This window comes from Oryctolagus cuniculus, chromosome 3, assembly GCF_051225735.1.
Source record: "Oryctolagus cuniculus isolate XC-2025 breed Fujian yellow rabbit chromosome 3, ASM5122573v1, whole genome shotgun sequence".
NCBI lineage: Eukaryota > Metazoa > Chordata > Mammalia > Lagomorpha > Leporidae > Oryctolagus > Oryctolagus cuniculus.
In genome coordinates this window covers 178,309,751-178,320,821 of record NC_142869.1, presented here as the reverse complement: position 1 = coordinate 178,320,821, position 11,071 = coordinate 178,309,751, and the positions used below count along the sequence as shown (strand labels likewise).

Sequence of the window (11,071 nt, the reverse complement as noted above, 5' to 3'; positions counted from 1 at the left end):
TAGATTAGCAGTCATCAATGTACAGACAACATTCCAAATATCTGTGTGCACACCCTGTCCAAGAGGATGTATAGAGTCACCAGAAAAGAAAACCTAGGCCTGAGTTTTGAAGAATGCAGGCGTGGTGGGGAAAGCAAGGTGGGGAGCAAAGAAGGAGATTTAGAAAAGGGGTGGCTAGAAATATAGTATAATAGAGAAATCAAAGAAGTGCAAAAGGGTGAAATGGTCTTTGTCAAACAAGTCTTCATAGTATTTAAAAAATCAGAGTACAATGCAATATATATGGAATATCTTTGAAAAGCATAAGATAAAATAGGAGTTAACATTTAAGTTAATCACAAATTTTAAAAAATTATTCTCACTTTACAAGCAGACATGTTAATCTTTTCATAGAAGAGCAAGTAATTTGACACTAGTGAAGAGATTTCATGAATTTAGAAAGTATCATAGCTTGAATAATTGCAACCATCTATTCCTTTTATAAATGAGAAACTAAGACCTTGGAATGGTAAATAATTTGACTGAAGTCACACAAACAGAAAATGGAAGAGTAGGGACAAGAGTTAAAGATTCCTGATTCTCAATACTTCTTTGGAAAAAATCATTAAAGCAAAGATAATAGTTTATAATAATGAGCATTCATTAACATTACTCAGACAGTAATGATGACAAGGAGTGCATAAAAAATCAATTGCCTTTAAAAGGGCAGTAATAAGCAACTCACCTAATCCCCAGCAGAAACAGTGAAAGGAATCAGTTACCTGTCTGGGAATGACTGAAGTATTATGAGATCTGTCTAGAAGTTGAATGATGACCTTTTATTCCCCTTTTGTCATGTCAAGAGGTCCCTGCCACAGAAAATCACAGTCATTGAGGCCTGTGCTAATAATCTCTCAGTATTGTTTTAGATATGGGATTTTGTTCAGTGGGATACAAACAAATAATATCCCTATGATCTATGACCTATCCTTACACTTTAAGATGATCAACACTGATAAGCAAGATAATGAAAGAAATACAGTCAACTAAATACTCATTAAAGGTGACTGCTTAACTATTAACATTATATATGAAAAAAATTCATTTGGATGGTGGTGAGGGCAAGAAGGATCAGAAATGTTGCATGCATAGATCTTAAAATTGAAGAGAAATCTACTACCTTTCCAAGGCAACAGCAAATTTTATAGTATCCATCTCTAGAAATACGGTTCATTAAAAACTGTCAATCTACCATAAAGCAAGAAGCAGAGAAATTTGGAGGAAATATTTTAGAAGTGTATTCCTCAATGTTGAATAGTGTAGTATGCCTATGTGTGTGTGTGTGCTCTATACTGTAAGAACATTACACCTGAAAAGTCTTAGAAGATACACAGTGCTCACAGAGTATTAAGTATTAGATGTAGTTTCTAAATGCTTTCATGGTCACTCATTTGGGTGAGACCAGAGAGATTGTTTTTTAAAATTTAAACAAAATTTAGATAAAGGGAACAAATTTCATGTATTTCATATATATATTTTTAAAAGCAAAATGATATTTCCAACTCTATACTCCCTTTCTTATTCCCATCCTCCTCCTCATCCCTTTGTTATTTCTCTTTTAGTTTCTACAATGATATACTTTAAGTTTACTTTATAATCACAAGCTTAACCTTCCACTAAGTAAATGATTCAAATAGCAAGAAAAACCACTGTTCTTCAAGAAGATAGACAAAGAGCTATAAACAATAAGAAATGGGCTAACGATATGAACAGGCATTTTTCAAAGGGTGAAATACAAATTGCCAACCGTCACATGAAGAGATGCTCAGGATCACGAGGCATAGGGGAAGGCAAGTAAAAACCATAACCCCAAATAGAATGACCATCACTCAAAAATCAAAATATAACAAATACTGGGAAGGATGTTGGGGAAAAGGTACCCTAATACTCAGTTGGTTAGAATTTAAGCTAGTTCTACCATTATGCAAGACAGTATAGAGATTCCTCAGAAATCTGAAAAAAAAAAAATCTACCATATGACAGAGACTGCTTTCTAGGGACCATATTGCCAATTTTGCTGCAGTCGGTTGGCTCCCTGTGGGGGGTTAGATTTATGTAAATGTAGATCCTATAATCAATAATCTTGGGGTGCTGGAATTTCCTGGCATATCATAAATGAAAATTCAATTAACTATGGCCCCCAGGTGGAATATGGCTTTTACCTACCAATAAAGTTAAGTGGAACACAGCTACACCATTCATTATTTTTTGCTCAGGGCTGCTTCAATGCTACAATGGCAGAGTTGAAATTGCAAAAGAATATGGTGTGTAAATATAAAATACTTACCATCTGACTCTCACAAGAAGAGTTTGCTGACTTCTTTGCCATAAAGACAGTTGTTACAAATTTTGGTGAGATGGGAATTTTGGAGTTAATCTTTATGTTTAGGAGACCAGAAAGTTCTGCTACTTGACTGTCACAGGGATTATTTTGATATGTTTTAGAAGAGTGAGCCCTAGCAAATGTATTGATAAGATAAGCCCCTGATTCTTCCTCAGATTTATCTATCACCTACTGACCTATATGTGTATTGCTAAGTCTTACTAACAGAATACTACTTCACCAAGTCTAATCAGCACAATGTGATCATGCTAAAGGCTATGATGCTACTCTGGGATACATGAGGTCTCTGAAGACAATACTGTGACAAAGATAAGGAGAATATAGGCAACCCTGACATAGACAGAAATCCTGTGCTGTTGATTCTGCAAGATAAAGGTCATTGGTCAATATCTTTTTATTTATTTGTATTAATTGGCAGTGAGAAAAAAGCATTTACTAGCTTAAAAGGTACACAAATGTATACCAAGTGCAAGGACCTCCAATAAATTGCATGTGTAAAGAGATTGTATCTGCAATTGAAGCTGTTATTCACAATATTCTTTGATGAAGTTGATGATAATCTGTCGTCACCCTCCAAGATCCATTAAATCCTTGTATAAGCCAAAGATTTGAGTTTATACAGGCATATGATAGGAATTAACACCCAAATTTCTCTACTTTTGGCACTGATTTTTTAAAATCCTCCAGAAATATATTATATATAATACATATTACATATTATACATATGTATGTATATATTATATATATAATACAAATTATATTATGTTGTTTGTTGTTTTGAATTCTGGTATAGGACGTTGTTCTTGGTCATTTCTACTAAGAGAACCCCACTTCCCAAACACAAACTGCATGGAGATGGACAATTAGATAGTGTGTTTGAAATTCTAGAAGCTCAAGGTGGCCCTTCAGCAACACTGGACTCACTGTAAGACAGACTACTTATAAGCTCCCAGTACATGTGATCTTTTAACATCCCCACTCTGAAAGCCAATGTCATATGTTGAATCTTTGAAGATCAATGTCAACTTAAAACCAACAGCTAATGCTTCCTTCTGAAGGCAACACATACTATGGTCGGGTGCACTGTTGTGAGCCATTTACCTGGTGTAACCCATTAAGTTGCCAGTTCTAAATGAGGTCTGGAGTAATGAAATGCTCCAGCACATATCTAAGGTGACTCTCTCTTCAGTCCTCCTATTTAAAACACATTCTTTTTATTTTTTTCAAAACATGATGTTTCATGGTTCTGTATACATTCCTGGAAGAATTGTCCAGGAATTCAATTTAGCTTGTTAATTTTACCTTGAGTTTCCAGAAGTTCTCTTATATATTTGTGAACTTGTCTTTCCAAAATACATTTCCTTGTCCAAAAAATGTTATTGCATGCAGAATAAAACGATGTCCACGATTCTTGTCCTGGCATTCTATGTTTTCTATCGCTCTTTTAAGAAATTTCTTCAGGGCTGGAGCTGGGGCATAGAAAGTTAAGCCTCCACCTGAAGTGCTGGCATCCCATACAGGCACCGTTTACAGTCCTGGTTGCTCCACTTCCACTTCATCTCCCTGCTAATGCACCTGGGAAAGCAGCAGCAGATGCCCCAAATACATGGACCCCTGCACTGATGTGAGAGACCCAAAAGAGGTTCCTGGTTCCTGGCTTTGGCCTGGCCCAGCCCCAGCCATTGCGGCCATTTGGACAGTGAACCAGTAGATGTAAGATCTCTGTCTGCCTTTCAAATAAACAAATAGAACTATATAAAAAGAAATTTCTTCATTTAAAGAGGCCACTATACCAATGGAGGCCATGGATAATCTGCCTTTGCTTTGGAATTGTCCAGTAACTGCTATTGATCAATCTACCACTTGTTTGTAAATTATATCTATGATATACATTGAAAAAATGTTTTGGTTATTGCTAGAATTTATTAAATTAACACACACACACCATACTAATGATACATAGAGACTCCCCTATGAGTTGAATTGACACTATAAAATATAAGGCAGAGTGAAGTAATATGACAAATGATTAACATCCTTGTTTTATGTTATAGGGAATTATTTTGATGGTATTGTTAATAACGTGAGTTTTTCAGATATATAGAATAATGTAGAGAGTCCATTTGTTAGAATTTATTCCACAAGGATGTCTGAATTTTGAATTTCATTTTCCTCAGTAAGTTTATTTGGCTATATTTTGAGATCAAACAAATAATTATAGGAAATAGAATATACTCAATTCTTTTCAGCATATAGGGACTCTATTATAAAATCATGCCATTCTATCCCATTAAGTGGTTTATCTCAAGGCAAAAAGTCTCTGTTCTTTAAAAGAAAGTTTAGAAGTTATTGAGCTCAACAAATAATATTCAGCTACTCTCAAAAACACACTTCATTAAAGAAAAAACTCACATGTCCTGAGAGAGAATATTCCTCTGTCAAAGTTAGCATAGCTGTTACAAAGTTCTTTCACAGGTAAAGCCCAAATTCATTTCTTTGCAATTTCCTTATACTTTTCTTTATGAAGCATCAAAGAGCAAGCCTCCAGTTTCTTGGCAAAACTGTCAGGGAGTGTACCATGCCTTTTGCTAGCTTTCATTTCTTAAGGCTAATGACCCCCATTTTAATGCGCTGCTCAGACTGAATATAGTACCATGGATATATACTGACAAGGTCAGAAGAGAGGTGGTGATTCTGCCTTTGATTTGTCTAGACATTATGTTTCTATGAATGCTACATAAATTTGATTCAGATAACATTGATAACAGGATCATATTTTTAGGTTTTTCAAAAATGTGTATTTGTCCCAATGCAAACCCAACATCTTGACCAGTTATTCTAAATTGTGCAGTTCCTTTAAAAAATAAATCTAGCATTCCACACAAAATCTATTAGATGTCATCTTGTAACAGATAATAAAAACATTTTAATAATTTTTGTTGCTTCAGTGTATAGAAGAGGGTCCAGTTAATACTGGCTGCTCAATAAATGTTTTTAGAATAAATATTGATGAATTAGACATCTGAATTTTCTTTGAATATGTAATTTGTCAGTCCTATTTTAATGGAACACTTAGAGCAGATTTTATAATTATGATTACAGGCTCCATTCAATCCACTGATACAAATATCATAGAAGACAAGCTCAATGATAGGGCTTGATGGCAATCCATCATGGACTCCCTAGAGCTTCAATTAAACTCCACAAACGTTTATCAGTGCTAAATATATGGCAGTCTTAGGTAGGTATTAGCAATATGTTGTCCTTAAAAAATGCACAGGATAGTTTCACATGGCCCTATTAATCAACTTATTGGGTACAGAGATTCAACTAGCTAACTAACTGTGATATAATTTGTAAATCTCACTTTACCTTATAGAGCTATTCTTAGAGATACTTTGATACATAAACTATGTCTTTAAGATTTATATAATCTGCCAAACTAAAAATGTTTAAAATAGATATTAAGATTCATTTATAACAAAACCATCTCCTGGAGGATGTACAGTTCACACTACAAAGGCCTTTGTTTGTTCATCAAGTCCTTCAACTATGCTCATATGTCCAAGCAGCTTGGACAAGTTACTCACTTACATTTCCTAACCTAAATTCTTTCTTCACTTGTAAAACATAAAAACTAAAGAACATACCTCAGAAAGTTGTTTGGCAGATGAAATAGCATAATCGCTGTCTCAGATCTGGTTCCTTGGGAAACTGATTCTTAGCTTCTGAGATTTGCATGCATGAGGTAAATTGGAAAACTTCCTGAGAATCAACATCTATGGAGATTGTGGCTCACTTTCACAGAGTGAAAGCTAGGTAGAGGGAAAGCTAACAGCTCAACAAGTGAAACACAAGAAGCAAAAGATTGTACAAGGAGCATTGGACTGGATATCCTAAGGTGTCTCCATCAAAGAAAGAGGAAGTTTTTTGCACTGTTGCCTAGACCAATCAGCCATTGGATGTAGGAAATGCCCCAGGAGGGAGGCATAGCCTTGTTGGGCAACCTTCCGGGATTGAGAACAATACTGGAGAAGGACTCAACTTCAGCTGTCAACACTGTTGTCACAACAGTGTTCACTACAATGATTGTTAAAACCCTGCTTCCATCAACAGCAGCACCATGGTAGCTCAACAGAGGAACCTTGAAGGCCATGTGGGATTTGTCTATCTCCCAAATCAACTGTACAGAAAATCAGTGAAGAGAGAGTTTGAATCCACCCTCATGGCAGTAGACATTAGGCTGAATATAGCTGCACTGTCCACAAATCCAAGAACACTAAAACCGATCTTGCTTTAATATTTTTGACTTAAAAACTGCAGGCTATTCCTTATGAGCTGAATCCTCACTTTGAGATATAAACTACAGTGAATTTGGACTGGGAAATTCCACATTAATCAACCCGTTATTCCTCACAGATTTTTTTTTTTTGACAGGCAGAGTGGACAGTGAGACAGAGAGACACAGAGAAAGGTCTTCCTTTGCCATTGATTCACCCTCCAATGGCCGCTGCGGCCAGCGCGCTGTGGCCGGCGCACTGCGCTGATCTGAAGGCAGGAGCCAGGTGCTTCTCCTGGTCTCCCATGGGGTGCAGGGCCCAAGCACTTGGGCCATCCTCCACTGTACTCCCTGGTTACAGCAGAGAGCTGGCCTGGAAGAGGGGCAACCGGGACAGAATCCAGCGCCCTGACCGGGACTAGAACCTGGTGTGCCGGCGCCGCAAGGCGGAGGATTAACCTATTGAGCTGCGGCGTCGGCCCTCCTCACAGATTTTTATTCTCCAGAGTATCCAGGTCCTTCTCACAGAATAAAAACAATAACCTGCACAGGAGGAACAATCCAAAGTTTTAATCCAAGAAGGTGGTGTTCCGTTGCTGCCCACAATAGTTGATACCCCAGGATCTGGAGATGCAGTGGATAACAGTCATTGCTGGCCGCCTGTTTTCAACTACACTGATAGTAAATCTGAAGACAATCTAAAGGAAGAATCTCTGAACAGAAGCCAGATGCCTGATAACAGGGCTCACTGTTGTTTGTCCTTCATTGTTCCTTCCTTGTTCCTTCAGGGCATGGACTGAAGCCATTGGATACCTTGTTTAGGACATATTTGCTTGAAAAAGGGAACATCATCCCATGTATTGCCAAAGCAGACACACTCACACCAGAGAAATGCCAACAGTATAAAAGGCAGATAATGAAAGAAATCCAAGAACAAAAAATTAAATATATGAATTTCCAGAAGCACATGCTGAAGGAGAAAATAAGCTTGATAAGCTTGTTAAAATATAAATGACCATTTACCTCTTGCTGTGGTAGGCGGTGATTCTTTTTTTAAAGATTTATTTATTTATTTGAAAGTCAGAGTTACACAGTGAGAGGAGAGGCAGAGAGGCAGAGAGGCAGAGAGAGAGAGAGAGAGAGAGAGAGAGAGAGAGAGAGGTCTTCCATCCAATGGTTCACTCCCCAGTTGGCCACAATGGCAGGAGCTGCACCGATCCGAAGCCAGGAGCCAGGAGCTTCTTCTGGGTCTCCCACGTGGGTACAGGGGCCCAAGGACACAGGCCATCCTCCACTGCTTTCCCAGGCCATAGCAGAGAGCTGGACTGGAAGTGGAGCAGCCAGGCCTCAAACTGGCACCCTTATGGGATGCCGGCGCTTCAGGCCAGGGCGTTAACCTACTGTTCCACAGCGCTGGCCCTGTAGGCAGTAGTTCTATCATTGAAGTTAAAAGGTCAGAGGAAGGCAGTGTCCTTGGGCTGTTGCTAAAGTTGAAAATCACAAACACTGTGATTTTACTATTCTAAGAAATATGGTGATAAAAGACTTGAAATATGTTACTAATAATGTTCATTATGAGAATTACAGAAGCATAAAAGTGGCAGCTGTGGCTTACAGTGGCGTTGATAACAACAAGAATAAAGGGCAGCTTACTAAGAGACTTCTGGCACAAGTGGGAGAAGAAAGAAGGGGCCTGTAGCTAAGATGAAGAAAGCAGAGATGGAGATGAAGCGGGTGTCTGAAACGAAAGTCAAAGAAAAAATTTAGACTGGAGGACCCTGAAGCTGAGCTTCATCAACTCGTGAGCAGATGAAAAAGAATTAGAGGAAAAATGTCAGTTTGAGGATGAGAAAGAAAACAGGGAGCTCAACAACATGTTTTCGAACAGAACTCTTCAGGAACCTTGGAAAAGAACAAGAAGACAATGAAGATCTTTCTAACTCTGCTGACAACCACTGAGGTATTAGTTGTGAATATCTCCGCTTGGACATCAGTGTTGATTGGATCTGTCTGAACAGTTTGCAAGTTTTAAACACAACGATAGATTTAACAGGACAAAAATTTTCTTTTGCTGTTCTTGATGAAAATTAAAGTACCTTAAATAAGTACCTTTGTTTTTTATTTTTAAAATTAAACAGATATCTTCAATTTAATGCAAGAGAATATTTTACTGTTGTACAATCATCTTCTGGTAGTTTGATTGTTGACAGGATATTCCAAAATGAAAGGATTCTGGAAAATTTTCACTGAGGATTAATTGGCATAATCTGACGCAAACTACACTTCTCTCTGATAATTAGTGCAGCATATACAACAGTGTAATTTAGTCTACCATAGTTCACTCCATTTATTGACACTTCCAGTGTTTAAAATACACATCGAAAAAAAGTCCATGTGTTTACAGTGCACCTACAGCTTTTGTATAAAAATCTTTCTTTCCTTTGATTCTTTAAACATGTTATCCTCATTTACAGCCCTCTTTTGCCAGCATCTCATTAAAGCTCATTCCTGAAATAATATTTAATTTAGGTATTTTCCATGTATTGGCCCTGTAAATTAGGAAGTAGCATCTTTCAAACTGTAGGAACCAACAAGGAAATTCTCCTTTTACTTTATTTTTACACTTTATGGTAAGAAGCATAGCAGAAACGCATTTATAGATCATTTCTGGGCAAAATGTGAAGCTAATGATGATCTATTTTTACATATATGCACTGTTTATTTGACTAGCTTTGGGGAAAATGGTCTCTTGAAGAGAAAAAAAAGCCATCATTAAGCATTTAGCTATATATCTATATTACCTTTTTCTATTTTTTGGCTTTTATTGTAAAAAAAATTTCACATAATAAACAATGTTGTGATATAAAACATAAATAAAACACCACTTACATGTTAACTGAATCATGCATATTAGCTGTTAGCATCATAATTATTCCTTTATATCTTAATTAATTTATCAACCTTTGTAGTCCTGTTTGGAATTTTTCTTTGATCTTCCATTCAGAAATTATTCTAGGGAGTTCATTAATTTATTCTCATTTTTCCTCTGAGAAAATTATCCATTTTACACCTGTTCTGTTAAAATTTATTTACAATACACTACACATACTTAAAATCTACAGACTAATGAGTTTATCCCTCACACAAAAACATGCATACATGTGAAATCATAAACACAATCCACATACTGATCATTTCTATTACTTCCAAAAGAAGATTCATGCCTTTTTGTCACTGTGGATTAGTTTGAATTTGCTGGGATTTTATATTAATAGAGTAATGCAGTGTATATTTTTTGGGGTAAGGATGTCTATCTTTTTTTTTCAAATGAGCAAGATTATTTTGAGATTCATTTATATGAAGTATATATCAATATTTCATGCTTTTATTGCTGAATGATGTTCCAGTGAAGGAATTTATTACAGTTTGCTTAGCCATTCACCTGTCCATAAATATTTAGATTAATTCAATTATTTAGCTGTTATTAACAAAGCTGCTATGAATACATATATGCAAGTTTTGAATAGATACATGCTTTTTATTTTTCTTGGGAAAATACCTAGAGGTAGTATGGTTTGGTCAGATATTTGATTTATAAATATTTTCTCCAAGTCTGTGTGTTGTCTTTTCATTATATTAACAAAACCTCTTGAAGAACAGAAATTATTAAAATTGGTGAAGCCTTCTATATCAATTTATTGTTTATTCTTTTGTTGTTATACCTAAATTTTTACCTAACTCAGCATCAAAAAGATTTATCTATTGCATTTGACTTAATTAAGTCCATAAGCTACAGTGAATTCATTTATTCCATAAAGCATAATGTTAAGCTTAGCTCATAGTTCATTTTGTCACATATAGATATCCTAATTTTCTAGCATCATTCATCTATACAATTTTCTACTTTTCCACAAATATTTATTCCTTGAAATAACTTTTAAAATAGCTATGGAATGATTCACATTACATATTTTTTCTTGATTTAGTTTGGCAATATATATTAAGGATTTTTTGTTTCATATAAGTTGTCAATTACTGGCACAAAAACTCTAAAAATTGTCATTTAAATCTTTATTTGTGAGCAGAATCTGAAAAAAAATCATCTTTCTTATTTTTGACATGAGTACTTAATGTGCTCTCCCCTCTTTTACTTGACTATGACTTACATGTTTTATTAATCTCAAAATAATAGTCTGGTTTCAACAATTGAATACATGCCAATATGTAAGTGCAACTGAATGAATGAAGATGACTGGTTACAGATTTTTACATTTACCTAAATTTTCTGTTGGTTTTCTGATTATAATTATGAAGGGTGGAGAACTTACCTGAAGGTCTAGTAGCAGAATTTCACTTTGCTTTCCTGGTTAGGAGCTTTTATGATGAAAAAATAACACTTCATGCATTT

At 35.8% G+C, this 11,071-nt stretch overlaps 1 pseudogene; it reads left to right on the top strand.

The window, feature by feature from the left end:
- The first annotated feature begins 6,495 nt into the window (after positions 1–6,495).
- On the top strand, positions 6,496–8,677 carry LOC100355287 (septin-7-like; annotated as a pseudogene).
- The last annotated feature ends 2,394 nt before the right edge of the window (positions 8,678–11,071 follow it).